This window comes from Harpia harpyja, chromosome 10 (assembly GCF_026419915.1).
Source record: "Harpia harpyja isolate bHarHar1 chromosome 10, bHarHar1 primary haplotype, whole genome shotgun sequence".
NCBI classification, from domain to species: Eukaryota; Metazoa; Chordata; class Aves; order Accipitriformes; family Accipitridae; genus Harpia; species Harpia harpyja.
In genome coordinates this window covers 21,868,378-21,883,944 of record NC_068949.1, presented here as the reverse complement: position 1 = coordinate 21,883,944, position 15,567 = coordinate 21,868,378, and positions in this window count along the sequence as shown.

The following is a 15,567-nucleotide window of genomic DNA, read 5'->3' as shown; positions in this document are numbered from 1 at the left end:
TCCCAGAAGGACCAGGACCAGACCTGGTCATGGCCCATGGCTAGTACTGCAGTACAGATGTGAAGTAATAACAAACAGTTTCAGTTCAAGTTCTGGGCATTGGATCTGCTGCCATTTCATTCTAACGGCATCACTCTAGCCAAGTTTCTGTATTGCAGAGCAGCCAAGCTCCTCCCTGCCAATTATTCAGATAGTCGCTCTTAAAATGAGAAAGAGCTTAGATGTTAGAAACCTGCTGTGCCTTCTAAGTTACCTTTGGAAGGTTGTTGTGCAAATTAATTCTATACTGATAACAGAGAAACTTTGTGGAGAAGGAGATACAGACCCCATATAACAGTAGCAGCGGTTGTTTTATTTTTATCCCTGCAGGCGACCCAGTATGGGGGGAATATGGGTAAGATGATACAGCAGACTGGCAGTGCTGGTGAGAGGGGGCTGCTCTGTAAGGTGTGCGAGGGAAGGTCTGTGCGCCCTGGGTGGCACAGCGTGGGGATAGGCAGTGGTCTGTTACTTCTGTTGGGCTGTCACTCCCCAAGGTTGTCTTTCTGATGTCAGATCAATGGCATGACAATGTTTTGTGGTATTGTTTTTTCAGGCTGGCATTTTGAGTTCCAGGAATATTAAGCTGAAACAGAAGTATTTGTTTGTCTGCCTGGCTGTCAAAACAATACGAGCCTTTGTGCCCCTCGCTCCATAGGGTCCCAAGAACGTGTAGGCAGGGATCGTTCATCTCCTGGAAAAATGTTCTATTTTGGGGACCAGTTGTGTGTGTTTCCATTAGTTTTGCTTTTGTTAAGTAAAAAATACTAGCTGCTGAGATGTTTTAGGAGTGGCCAATGACTTAGAGTGCTTTGGAGCCCGGACACATGGGAAACAGAGCAGGAAGGCTCTTATTTGGGAAGAGGTAAGCACCTGCCCTCTGGAAAGTTGAATAGTTGCCTTGGGCTCCTAAAAGCAGATGTTTGCCACGTTACTGGTCACTTCTGAAAATCTTGGCTAAGCTGATGGTGGTGCTTTGAACGTGCAGATCACTCCCCCTTTCTGGAGCCTTGCATGCATTCAGCCTGCTCCTGTGCAGCCTGCAGGTCCCTGCTGTCGGTGGTCGGCTCTTGCGTGCAGTCTCCCACTGGCCCCACGTGCCTGTCTTAGCAAAGCAACTGCACCAGCCCCAGAACCTGATCCTGGGCAAAATTCATTATCCCTTTATTTTTCATGTGTATTCTGAAAGCATCAGAGGGCCAACCAAGAACAGCACCAGGCACTGTTCAGATACATGATAAAAGGCAATTCCTGTCCTTGAGAGGTGATGTTCTACATGGAAGAGACAAAGGCTTAGGTGGGAAAAAGGATGACACCCAAGCAGAATAAGTAAGACTGTGGCCAAAAAAATGCCACCGACCAGCTTCCTAGGTGGCTGTTTCTGTGGCACAGAGTATGGAGCTGTGGGGAAGTATGAGAGCTAAAGTCCCATTTGGGGGGAAGGGGGAAAAAAACCCAAAAGCTTTTTAAAAAAAAAAAAAAAAAAAATTCTTAGGAGGACTGAATTTCTTCCACAAGCACTGAGTAAAGAAAAGAAGGGAGAGAAATGACAGATTTCTGTCCAGACCACACTAGAGGTACAGTTGGAAAAATCTGACACTCTGTTTTCTAAGGCTTGAAATTTTTATGTTAGTTTAAAATAAAAGCTTTGAGTAAAGTTCTGCTTTAGAAGACTTCCCTCCCCCATTCAAACCTGGTGGACTGGAAGTTTTCCTCTTTGCTACAAAATACATTATTATGTGGAAAAGCTGGGTTTTTAACAATTGTATGGGAAGAATAAGTATATAATTATATAAGATTGTCCTAATGGACATCTGCAGCTGTACTGAGATGCTAACAGCATGCAGAAACCATTATGTTTCCAGTTGTTTGGCAAAAGTTAAGAAACCTTATATATATATATTTTAAAGTTAACTGTAAAGTAAATCCAGATGGTTCTCTCTTGCACAGACAAGCAGTCTTCAAGCTAGACATATAGCTGTAGCCTGGCTATAACTTGTTTTGATTACTGCAGATAGAGAGAAATGTTTTAAATGACTGCGCACCCTCCTCACAAAATGCTGTGTGCCCTTGATTCTTGCTGAAGTCAACTGGCGTTTATGCAGCACTACATAAAACTTGTTTGACAATACCTTGCATGCATGAGTATCTAGTTGGGAGTTACTTGTTTAATTTCTCTTTATACTGAAGTATTGCTTAATGGCCCCCATCAGGGGTTGGGGCTCTGCTGAGGCAGGTGTTGCAGACCCATAAAACAAAAAGGACAGTTGCTGCCCTATGTAACCTACCATTTGAGCTTGAGTTTGTTCTTCTCTCTTCATCTCCTAGATAAGGATTACCAGAAAATATTGGTTGTATGCTTATTTTTGATTGATGTATTCAGAGTTTTATTTGATTCTTTAATAAGCATTGTCTGTTTGTGTTCATTACTTCATTTCAGCTAGATGTCAGTTGTGCTAGCTTCTATCAGCAGGGGAATCAGAATTATGTTGACTTGTGAGACCATTCTGCAGATCAAATCAAAGGGGCAGCTTTGCTTCACAGGGCAAGGATTTCAGTGTCTGAATATTTTCAGTCAACACATTAGGAGCATTTCTGAAATCCTGAAAATAGGGGGAGCTGAAAGGTCCATCAGAAACAATAGACTCATGGTATGTTACTTTTTATGTTGTTTTTTTTCAGTCGGTAAGCAAGCGTTCTTGTAGATAACAGTTGATGTTGTTTGTCCAAGTAGTATACCAGGTAGAAATACTGCTTTATGGGCTTCTTATGCAGTATTGTCAGGAGGCTAACTTGGATTTGAACTGGTAGGAGTCAAGTTTACTGGCTGGTGCGTCTCTTGCTATGTCTCTGACAGGGCTAATAGCCCAGCAGTAGTGGCTGTGTTTATAAGACAGTGTTTGAGGCTAGGGACGAAGCAAGCTCCCTGGGGGCTAGGAAGGAAGGACCCCAGTCCTGACCGAGGTTCCCTGGCCTTCTTTGGGCTTGTGGGGGGGAGGCTGGGGCCAGGGCTCTGAAAGGCGTTTTGTTCACTGTTCTGCTTTTTCTCTCGCTGTCAGCAGAAAAAATGTTCTGGGAGATTTGTGTTGAAATGGAGTATAGGTCCCAAGGCACAGTAATGTGGAAAATAAGGGATGAGGGCTTTTTTGTAACCTCCCCTTACCAAAGAATGCTGGGAGCAGGAAGAGCCTGGGGCCCCAAACTGCTTACCCCCCTGTTTCTCAGTCAGTGCTAAGGGGAAGCCCTGTGAGAAGAGCACCTACCAGAGAAATCCTACGCAGAGAGAGTATTAACCAGTGAATACATTGTTCTGTGCTGTGCAGGGCATCCTGACGTGCTCCTGAGGTCCAAAAATCAGGCACCTCCGATTGGTCATAATATTTAAAATGTCCTACAAGGAAAATGGCATTGCCAAAGTTCAAGGTGTTTTTGTCCCTAAGACACCACAGTATCGCACACAGGATTGCACTTAAATTCTCTTGATGATATGTTGGGAAACTGCCATAGTCTGTTTCTACTCTTATTGTTCATTGGGATAAGAAGGGTTTTTCTTCTACTTCTTTATATCCTTAATAATATATTGCTGCAGGGATTCCAGAAACGTGTGGTCCAACCTATTCCTTAAGCATAGCGTGTTTTAAAAAATAAACAAAAATAATAGATACTTGGTATGTAACTCTGATCAGAAAGTTTTGTCCAGACATGCTCAGAGCAGGTTTCAGGTCAGAGTAATCTCATGGTATACGGAGCGCCAAATCTAGACTTAAATAGAGCTGAGAGCCAGAAATTGGATTGATGTTTACTGTCCTCTTGGTATAGGCTTCTGGCTCGCTGGCAGTGCAGGTGGAGAAACACCAGAGTTGCTGTGCTGGTGCGATTAGTCCGGTATCTGTACTGCTGACTGTGGTCGGTAACAAAGTACAAGAAATCTGTGCTCCCCACTTATGGAATAAATTTTCTGCCCCACAGAAAATCTGTTTAATCTCCCCACTCCACCTCCTTAGATAAAGCTTGGCTGGAAGCTTGAAGCATGAGGATTTACAGCTTTTCCAAAACTATTTCTTTTCTTCCAGTGTAAATTGTCTCTGGTGGTGGTTTTTTTTTTACTTATGTGAGTATCTGATATTCTCTTTAACTCTTCTATGCTCTTTGCCTCCAAGTGTTCTGATAATGAGTTCGACAGACTAAATAATGATGATAACTATAACTTACAACATTAACTGGTTTGAAATATGTCCCCTTTTCATTTTTCCTGAGCAAGCTTGGGGGAAGTTTGCCTGACCATTGCTCAGGTGCAGCTGTTCTGCCGTACTCGGAACATCTGGTCCTGTGGTACCATATGGCTACGACCTACCATCCTCCTAGAAGTAATCAAGTACACTTCATGTCATAAAACCCCACAACAGCAAAACAATGCCTCATAATCCACCAGGAATGCTCCACGCCACCTCAGGGCAAGTGCCTTTTAATGGCTTTTTGCTCCGAGTTTGATCAGGTTCCAGACTCTTTTAAGCTGAGAACACCATAAATGTTGGAAATGAGGTACTCCATTTCAGGAAAAATACAAAAGCCAGACCGAGTAGTTCTGTGAAGCAGAAACAGAGTTGTTACACTATGAGAGATAGCAAGACTGCTTAATAGATGGCATTCAAGTGCAGCTGTTTATGGGTCTTAACTGGTGTTGGCCCACAAAACGCTTACTTAGAAAGGAAACCAGGGAAAGCTAACACATGCCTGGGGGCTTTGAAGTTGTTATTATCATCCACATGCATAAGAACGGGAGATCCTCTCTAGTCCAGCAAGTACTGAGAAATGAATGAGTTTGGCTGGCGCATACATCAAAGGTCTTCACTTGTAATTTGCTTAAGAGATTAAAAAAGAAATATGAGGGAATTATTGAGGAAGAGCAAGCTGCTGTTTCCCCCCCCCCTTGCAGCAGGAAAGAAGAACAATTGAGCATCTATTCTGGCTGAAAGTGATTACTGAAAAGCTTTCTGACAACCTTGAGCAAAACAGCAGTTGCATCTTAGCTTCACTGACATCAAATAAGCATTTGATTTACTGAGACCCAATTGGACCTGTCCGGTGCCAAGGAGTGTCTTTGAGAAGTAAACAAACTTGATAAAGCCCTTTCTTTACAGAACCACAATCTCTAAAGCAATGCATTGCCAGACCATGAAATGTGCTCTGCATTTTAGCTACCAGAAATGTTTTACTTCAGAAATAAACTAACAAAACCTAGTGACAAACAATTGAAGCATGCTACTGTTCCCTTTCCTGTCAAATGCGATTTTTACTGAGGTTCTTCAAGAGACTGAGTAACCACTAGGAAGAAGACAGTGTTGTCAAGTCATCAAGCTATGGTTGGACGGGGAGATATGAAGGCTTGATAACAGCTGTGATCGTCTGGGACAAAATTGACTACAAATGCTTTTGAGGTGGAAGAAGGAGAGGAGTGGCTTCCTGGAGCAGCTTCCAGTAGGAATGCAATGTGGGAAACCCTTATTTTAGGGTTTTGAGGAAAAATTGTGATGAATTTTTGAAAAGGATCCAGAGATGTTGGCAGGGTCTAGATCATGTAAGTCTTCCCATCCTGTGTCCCTTGCTGTTGCCAAGTCAGAGGTTTTGTGGAATGACCTGGAGCTTCTGAATCAAGATCAGATACCTCAAAAAAGAGCCTGGCTTTTTTGGAGCTGACACAGGAATTGTGATGGATGTTAGTCTACAACTGGTATGACCCAAAATGGAAGATGCTGACTGCAGATAATTTCCGTGTTTACTTTGATAGTTTCTTTGATAGCATAAAAATTGTAATATTTGCTAACTGTATATCCAGCATGTATTTTATCACCTTTTCTCCCCTTCACCACACACACTCTTATTGAGTGTTCTTGGTCCCCATCATCTCATTTAGGCTGGGATTTTACCTGCCCTTTTGTGTTCCAAAATGGGTAGTCCTAAAAAAAATTCTGGCAGTAACTTTGTTGTACATAGAGCAGAAGATCACCAGTGCAGCTCATTTATTGTTTTATATCATTGAGGCACAAGGCAGGCGTAATAAAAATTAGTGCATGTTTCCCTGTCAGAATTAATCAACTACATTTATAAGCATTGCTATTCTTAATTTTTATGCAGTGTTAAAATAGTCTCTTTTTGTGAAACCAGCCGTCTCTCCCACACCTTTCAACCCATCCACATAAACACACTCACACTGAGAATTTTAAGGAAAGCTTTTAGCTTGACCCATTGCATTTCCATTAAGACTCCAAAGCACCCACATTTCTCCAAGAATCTGTTCAATACCCTTTATTCCAGCTGTTACAGGTGCTGATTTCCATATAAATTATGGATTTAGTCCCCTGCATTTTCTGATTTTACAGCTGGTGAAGTGACAACCAATTGTTTTAAAGAACATTAATGTAGAGGATTTTCATGTGAAGGAAAATGAACTCAGACCTGAGAACACAGCCCTGTGCCAGAGACGAGCATGCAGAGAGGTGTCAGGAGATGTCCTGCCACCAGAAGTGGAGTGCCAGGAGACAGGACTGGCTGTCAGGAGCCCCAGCTTGAGGAGTGAAACCGTGGGAAAGCTGGATGGGTGGTCAGTGAGAGGATTTTAAAAAAATCTTTCCAGGAAAAGAGGACTTGGGGCTGAGATGCAGAACTGAGATTTTTTGAGAAAATTGAGCTATCAACAGGGGTTGCTGCCTATTGCAATTATAGCTCATTTACTATCAGAAAAGTACTACGTATAAACAGTGCATAAAATTACTGCTAAGCATATATTTGAAATGTCTTGAATTTTTTAGTGATATGAATAAGCCTGGTTTTAGAGAGAGAGAACTATGCTGCACGCCAGAGATAAGTAAGTACAGGTTTTACCTATTCACTTATCTCTTTAAAAAGGGAGGGAGAGAGCAGGGAGGGGAAAAACCTAAAGGAATAAAAACCTGAAAGTAGAATACATCAAATATTGTTTCCTTGGAAACAAAAAGGAAGATTACATCACAGGGTTCAAGCCTATAAATAGAAACCTAGCTGTGCAGATGCAGAAGAAACTCTTGTTCCTAGAGGGAAAATTTAGAAATGAAGATGACCTCCCTTTAGACACTGCTGTCACAATGCAGTCAGCACGACCCAATCTTGAGGACCAGCAGTACATTTAGCTGATGGTATATGACAGTCTTCTCTCAATTAGCTGGAGCTTTCAGCTCAGGGAACTGGTTCAGTTGGTGAGAAGAGGTACAATTTTCAGGCTGCTATAAATACCGTTGGTGTCTCCAGAGCCCTGCTGTGCTGCTGTGGCAGAAATTACTAAAAGTCTTCAGCCTGAACTCTAAATCCTTCGGGCAGCCATGACAGGACAGTGAAAACCTCAAGCCCATATTAATGTTTGTGAGAAACAACCTGGGCGAAGCATCACTGCGCGCCGGTGGGAGTTCAGGCCTTTGGACAAGATGATCTGCGGCTCACGGGAGCAGGTCGGGGTGCCTGTCCTCCTGTGGTCCCCGCTACCTCCTGCCCTCTTCTCCTCCCTCTCTTTAGCCACCCTGCAGTCATGTACCTGTGGTGCTCAGGGCCGAAGCATCCCTCCGCCCTGTGGGGGTGAGCAATAGCATCTGAGGAAGTTCTAAAGGCGAGCACAGAGGGGTTGGTGGCTTGGCACACACCAGCCTGCCTGCCACTCCAGCCTGCTGCGAGCTCGTGGCCCCAGCTGTGCTGTGGGGCCCATCTCTTGCATCCTGCTAGTGTCAAGTGTGGGTTGCAAGCGTTTTCTGTTTCTGAGTTACATTTCTTGATGCTATGGAATATTTATACCATTAGTCACTAAACCAAATAATGATGTTTTCGTTGTTACAGATGGGTTCCTTTGGACTATGCAGTGGTTCATCTTACAAACTTTACTTTTTAGTGACATGCAACTTTCTCCCTGCTTTTGCAGCCAAACTCTCATCTGAGTATGTGTGTATAACACTGCTGAAAGGATAGCTTCAAAATTGGGCAATTCACGCATCTTATGGGCTAATGTAGCTAAATCTTCCTTCGAAAGACTAAAGCCTTATATAAATCATATTATTATATGGTCTTTCCAGCTGTTTAAAAAAAAAAAAATTGATTGGTTATGGCTCTGTTAGGAAACGATCCCTTTCAAACTGAGACACTGATTTGTTCCATCAGTTTGTATGTGATAACTCAGGGCCTGGTCAAATTTCCACTTTCTGGTGGGAATCATCTCTGTTTGAGTAGGGATCTTAGTGTGACTGATGGCTCACAAAGGGCTGTTCCATCCCAAAGCTGACAGAGCAGGGCTTGGAGCTGCTGGTAAGTGAAGAGATTTGTTAAATGTCCCCATCTCATGGGTGTTGATGATGCTGTAATATATGTACGTATACATCCTTCCCTGGTACTGCTCATTTTAAGGCATAGCCAAGTAAATGAAATGGCATGTGGTCCCAGCTGCTTTAGCCCTAGGACATGGCTGTGGTGTACCAGGTGGCAGTACTCTAGCTCTCGTAGCTTTTTCCATGTCTCAACATGGTATGCACTCCTAAACCTACCAGAGAATCTCAGCTTTGCTTGGCAGGGGAGAGGAGAAGGAATATAAGTTTATTGCCCTTGTCAAGAAAACCATGAAAACAATGAACCTTAAGACAAATAATAATAACAATAAAATCCCATGCTTTATAAAGACGTTCTCACAGTGGGAAAAGGGGTGTGTGTGTGTGATACAGGAGTTCTGAACATCTGGGGCTGACAGAAATATAGTTCTTGCTTAGGTAGATACAGGGGTCATTTGTATGCGTGTCTGAGTCCAGCTGTGATTCTGGATCCAAGGTTGCTATTACCATAATAAACTTTAAGATCCCAGGTCTGTAAGTGCCTAGTGCTAAGGGAAATCTGGATAAGATTTGAACCTTGTAGTTTGTGTCAATCTTCAGTTTAAATCTTATGTTTTAGCTTGAAAGAATTTTAGGGGATTTGGCATACTTCTTTTCATGGGAAAAGTGGTTGGGGTGGGGAGGGGATCCTGATATGATGGTGCTTTCTTTGACTTGCTTGGGTTTGCTGCTGTAATCTCTCATCTCTGAGTCATTGTGCCTGCACAGTTTGCTTTTTTTTTTTCAAAATGTCTGTTCCACATTGTGAGCTGATATTCCACGGTGCGATATTCTGCCAGTACGATCACAACACTCCAGAAGTGCTCTTACAGTCCCATTGCATGGGATAACTACTAGAATATACTGAGTTTTTAGCCTCCCAGGATGTTTTTTGCAAGTAGCCCAGAGCTTATTTCTTTGTTTTTTAGCAAGCTGGCACCTTTATCAGCAGGCAGGCATTTCTGACCATTGGGATGACTGTCGTCAACATGAGTAGCCTAAAAAAGATGTATTGGTATTCATCTGTTGAAATGCTTTTGGATGACAGGCCAGATGGACTGCTATGGCACTGATACTTGACATCTGACCAAAAGGATCTGGGATAGCAGAGATGCAGGTAAGGTGACATATGTCTCGTGCGAAGCAGGATGGGTTAGAAACTGGAGGGAGGACTTGCTGGAGGTTATAGTGATCGTAAAATCAGGGTGTAACCACATAGGCATAACTGAGTCTAAACTAATTTTTTTTTTTCTTCCATGAAAATTGAGAGTAGGAAAAGACATCAGATGAATTGAAGAATTTTGTGAATTGATAGAAAGCAACTTCGGTTGTAAAAATCTAAATACTGCTTTCTGTTACTACCTTCTTCTGAGCACTCCCTACCTCCCTAAAAAGCAACGTACAGCTGTTCTGCCTGATCAGATGAGCTGTTTAAATTAAAGCCACTCTGTAAGACTAATGTGCATGCCAGGACTGTGTTCCTTGGTACAGTTTTCATTTCTTGTTATATGATGTCTCCTTTGATTAATTCATAGATGTAGGAAATGAAAAAGATGGTCAGTCTAATTTTTAATCAGTTGTGTGTTCCAGTCGGGTATCAGCTAATTACATACAGACAATTAACAGCTGCATCTGAGAAATGTGTTGCTTAGCCTTCAAATGTGCAGAGCGTGCAAGGCTGGGATTTCCCCAGGATGGCTGAGGAGGAGGAAAGCGATCTGCCCTGGCCCGCGGCAGTATTTGGTCCCACCAGCCAGGAGCTGCTGCATGACCTCGGCCGGCAGCCGACCCCTGCCTGGCAGGGGCTGGCGTTTCTTCACGAATGGAGATTTTTCTTCTGCAAAACTCTTGGCCGGGCAACTTCATCTGGTTATTATGTCTTGACATCATCTTGTCGTTGGCCATTATAGACTGAACCCTTTAGAAATCTTCCCTGCATGGGTGACCTGGCCAAATCACATGTACTGGTACTGCAGGCGTGGTCATAGCTACAAAAATTGTGCAGCTGATTGATAGTTATACATGCACACACAGAGGATTAGAAATGCAAGTCAATGAATAGAACAGAGAGTAAAAAGTCAATTTAATTTTCCAAATATCCTTAGTTTGAATAGTCTCTGATAAAATGCTGTTTTCCTCTTGTGAGAATGGCAAAGAAAAGTGTCTTTGAGTCCAGCCCTGGGATCCTGCTGTGTCTCTCTTGTGAATGAGTAATGAAAAGTGGCCATTCATTGCTGAATGATTATTTTTCCCCTTCAGTGGGGGGGGGGGGGGAACCCTCCAAAATCCAAGTCTTCTATGAGTCCAGCAGACTAAAAGCATCAGGAAACCTCTGGAGGGAAGTAAAAAGTTATGAATGGAGAATAAAATATTGGTGTGGAGCAAAAGGGCTGTTGTGTATAAAGAGCAGATGGGAAAATGTTGAGTTTGAAGTTTAAAAGACAAGGATCTGAATCTCATTCAGCTGAGCAGGGGGAAGTGGTTTGGGTTTCCTTTCCTTGGAGGTTGGCTCCATTTGATGAATTGTCGAGATGTGCTATAAATGTTTAAGGTTTATAGGAGAGGCTCCAAGTAATACTAATGAGCAGCTAAAAATAGATATGATAGGAAAATATAAACTGACAAACAGATCATCCAGCATAACAATAACTTCATAATCACGCAACTGTTGCCAACTGAAGATGGGAGACATGGCATGAAAATGAGCTTTTGTTTTTCACATCTGAAAGTTAAAGGAGTCGGAGTAGAAACAGATGTTCTCCAAAACAATGTGTCAGAATAACTCTAGTAACAGCCAATTGTCACCAGAGCTGAGCAAATAATTCCTTGCTCGCTCTTCGCTGGCTGATGGTTTTCCAATGATGGGTGGGGGTTTTATAAAGGACTGATTTGTTTGTTTGTTTATTTATTTATTTATTTATTGTAAGCAACCTAAATGTTTTTGGTGCAAAAATTATCAGTGTCTCACTTCTTACAGTTCTGTGCTTCTTGAGTTTTGGGAATTTTTGTCTAAGAACTCTTGGTTCTCCAAAAGCAGTCTTAAGCGCTTTGACAAATCATTTTGGTTGTAAATTTTTGTGAATATTTCATTGTTGATATTTAATATTAGATGAATTGATGACTTATAATTATTATTGAATTAAGAGGAATTAGATGAATTAGATGCCTTGTTTTCATAGAAAGGGGTTTGTAGAGCAGTAACTGCCTTTCAGAAGAGTTTTACACTGGGAATAACCACAAGGGTAGGTCTTGTCTACTACAACAGCAGAGTTGTTGAGCTTTCGTTTTTAGGGTCTGTCTGCTGAACACTTACAGAAGAGAAACATTCAAGTCAATTGGTGATATTCGGACAGACTGAAGGACCAAAGATCCTTTGTGCTGCTATGAATCTCGGTCTGTGCTGGGTGCCTACTGAATGTGCTGGAAGATCTTTGTGGTCATGAACAAGATTTGCAACAAGCAGGATCAGACTGCAGCAACTGGAAGACCCTATCCCTTGACAACTGGCATGTTGTGTGAGGGGAGGCTCTGCCTGCATCTTGGGCAACAGACAGATCAGAAGTGTGAGCTGAATCCCAGACCTGCTTTTGAATTTTACCTGAAGTTTAATAACTGATGTTTTTGTCAGCTGGCTGGATTTTTGCTGTGCAGATTTTCTATTAGTACTACTGTGAAAATATTTTGATTTACAGTGGTATTTCCACTGGGAGATGCTTTGTCTCCAAGGTAACTTCCCTGAGAGTGGTTTCAAAAGTTAGTCTGTGCAGAGACTCGTTTTGCAGTCTTCAAATGCCCTTTTATAAAGTAAAGTAGAAGATGTTATTCTTTTTCTGGTACTATTTTTGCCCTGACTTGGCACCTTCTTATTGTCTGAAAAGTGAGCAGAACTGTGTAGGTGTACTCAAGGATTTGATGAAGACAATGCGGGCTTCACTGTAATTTAGTGATCAAGTGAGAAAACACTAGATGGATGGGACTTGGCATGGCAACATCATGGAATTTGCTTTGTAACAGGGTGGAGAATGGCTACTGGCAGAGGAAGGAAAAGGATGATTTTGTAGAGGGTGAGACAGGAATAAGGTTGCTTGAACAGCCGGGGTTGTTGAGCATGAAGATGATGGAAGGATGTTATGGAGGCAGAAGCAGGAGGAGGAGAGACAGAGCCAGATCCTCAGCTAACATTGCTGGGTATTTTTAGGAGTGCTTCCTGAGAGTGCTTTCTGTATATAAACAGACGAGGTTCCAGGAGGCAGCAGTGAGGGGGAGTAGTGTAACTCAATGATACTTGTACCGCAAATAGTACATTGCAAAGAGCAAATTGTTTGACTTTATTAAACTGCAGCCTCCTGCAACAGATCAAGGGTCTAGTTTCTAAGCAAAATAATTGTAGCCTAAAGAAAACTTAACTGTTCAAAGCCTCACAGGCCCTAGATTCCTGTTTGACTTGGCTTCAGGAGCTGCATGTACCCTTTGAACCTTAGACTATGAAGAAAACTTGCAAAGCACAAGCTATTTTGAAGGCCCTTTCCACAGTAACACATAGCTCAGCTTCATTATCAGGAAAATACAAGACAAAAAATAACGGGAGGAGGATAATGTCTGGCAACTGGACTTGACAGTCCTTTGCAATTCTGGAGGGGCTGGCAGGAGCTGGGCAGATCTGATCTAGACACCAGCATTATCAGAAGAAAGTCACCTGGTCTTGGTGGGCAGTGCCAAAGTTAAAGCAGAAGTGGGAGCTACTGGCTAAAGTGGAACAGGCCAGTGTAACGCAGAACGAGGGGACCTGCCTGTTAGACTGCTTGCCTCCATCCTCGCCTACAGGCGCTGTGTGTTACTTAGGGCGCTGCACCCAAAGAGCTGTTGTGTGTACGCTGAAGGCCATGAACAAAATGGTTACTCTGGAATGTCGTCAACTTAGGCTTGTCCAGTGGCTTGGTACTCAACCCTGAAAAGTTAGTCTTGGTCACACTTAGTTTTTCAGCTTTGTGGTCTATTCTGGTCCCAGTTCAGATTTTTTTTTTTTTTTGTAAGAGAAAAAGGGCAAAAGCTATGAATTAAGAAGGTCCCATAGGAAGGCCATCCTTGCTGCAGCAACCCCAAAGCTACCTGTGCAAGGAGGAATGAATTAATGCACCTGCAAGAAAAAGGCTGATGCTCTTAGCTGTTGCCACTACACATGGTGTGTACCTGGGCAGTATCCTGGCTGGCATTTCTTTCCATGGGAAACCTGTCCTTGGCATCATCTCTTTCCATGCAACTTGTTGAAAATTTCTATCGTCTCTTCCCTTGGCTCCTTGCAGAGCAGATTTATGGTCCCACTTTCCTTTTACAAATAAAACCCGAGGTGCAAATCCAAAGGATAAATAACGCAGTGCAGACATGCCCGCAGCAATATTCTCTGTATTTATCATTGCTGAAAGTCTGGGAGGAAAAGCTGGTGAAGGCAAGATATCTTATGTGAGAAAACTATTCTCACGCTTTCGTTCCAATTCCGGAGGCTGGAGAGCAATCCTGTTGTGCTTTTCCCCAAACATCCTGCTGCAGCTCAGGCAAACTCCAGGTGCCTTGTCTGTGAAAAGGGGCTAAGATGCCCATCCTCCCTCGCAGGCTTACGTGTGGGAAGTACACCAGCTCCACCACAGTGCTGGAGGTCGCTCCTTCATAAGCATGCAGAATGGATAAGTGTTTGTAAATAAACCTCAGCGTTTGCTCTGCACTGGGTAGGATGTAGGTGCGGACAAGATGGTAGCATCAACGCTGTTCTGTCTATTAATATGTCTGAATCTGCCCTTCTGATCACTTCCACTCTGCCTGCAGTCTCAGCTGACGTTGCTTTTGCCAGGTAATATTTAGGTGGGGCACTGGGCAAGTGTGATTACAGCTGGCACTGCAGAGGCGCTACACCTGCAGGGGAGTGAGTGGGTCTTCCACCTGATTCAGCAGCAGCAAAATTGGCAGCTGCATGCCAGGACCAAAGGTCTTGTTGTTAGCAAGGATGGCTGTGGTGGAAAGAAGTTCTTTGTTGTTTCTCGGGCTGAGCTGGTGGCTTGCAAAGAGTCAGCAGCTCTGGATCTCGCAATTGTAGCACAAGATATACCTGGAACCACCCCCAATATTGTTTTCATTTCCTTTGTCTTGATTCCAGCTGTAATTTTAAGAGACTTTTGCCTAACTAAGCACAGGGGCAATAAGCCACCTCAGTGTGCAACACATGTGGGTCAGAGATTAGGACTGCTTAATTGTCATCAGCTCCTGCACCTGCACCTGTGCCCCTGCCATGCCACCTCCATGGTGCTGCAGCTCTTGCACAGAGAGAAGGTAATGGTGGGCTCAGGCACTGGCATCTGCGGGAGGGTGGCGAAACTGCGAGGAGAGGAGGGACCCGCCTCCCACTGTCTGAACTTGACAGCAATGCAAAGCACAGGAACCATCTCAGGCTCTTCTAGAAAGGGACTTTTTTTGTCCTGGAGTTGGATAGCTACTTTATTGTATTTGGGTCAGTGGTTTTGACCTCTCATTCTTCGTCATTTGACTGGTTTTTTTTCCAGGTTGAAGAGGAAGCTTCCACTCTACACCTGTCACAGTGACATCCAGCCAGCAGCCCTGCTCTGCCAGTGCCTTGGCTTTCCTGGCGGGCTGCAGCTCCAGCCAGACTTACTGCTCCCAGCTGCAAGTCATGCATGGCAGGGGAATCTATGGCCCTCCCTGGCTAGCTGAAATAGTCCGGCAATGGCCAACAGGCCCCAGCTGGGGTAAATTTAGGCTCAGTCACTCTGAGAAGCTCTTCGCTTTAAATTCTGCCCTGCAACCACAGATGTTTCCAGATGTGCAACTTGCTGGGAATTGTGACCTATCCTGATGGGCTCAATGCACGGAGATTTTGGCCGTTGTGTTTCATACACCCCTTGTGCTTTGATACAGTGCCATTTGGCTTGGCATAGGCTGAGGTACAGAGACTTGAAGGGAGTGGTTAGTAAGGCAACTGAAAAGACTACTCACAAAACAGCTTCAGCATGGTCTGCAATAAAAAAGGATCCCCAGACAGACCGAGGTGGAGGCGATCCAAGTTCCAGGAGTGGTTCAGCCACCATGCTCACTGAAATCTAATCTTCTTGCTGTGGCAGCCAGTAAGAGGCCTGTGAAAGCT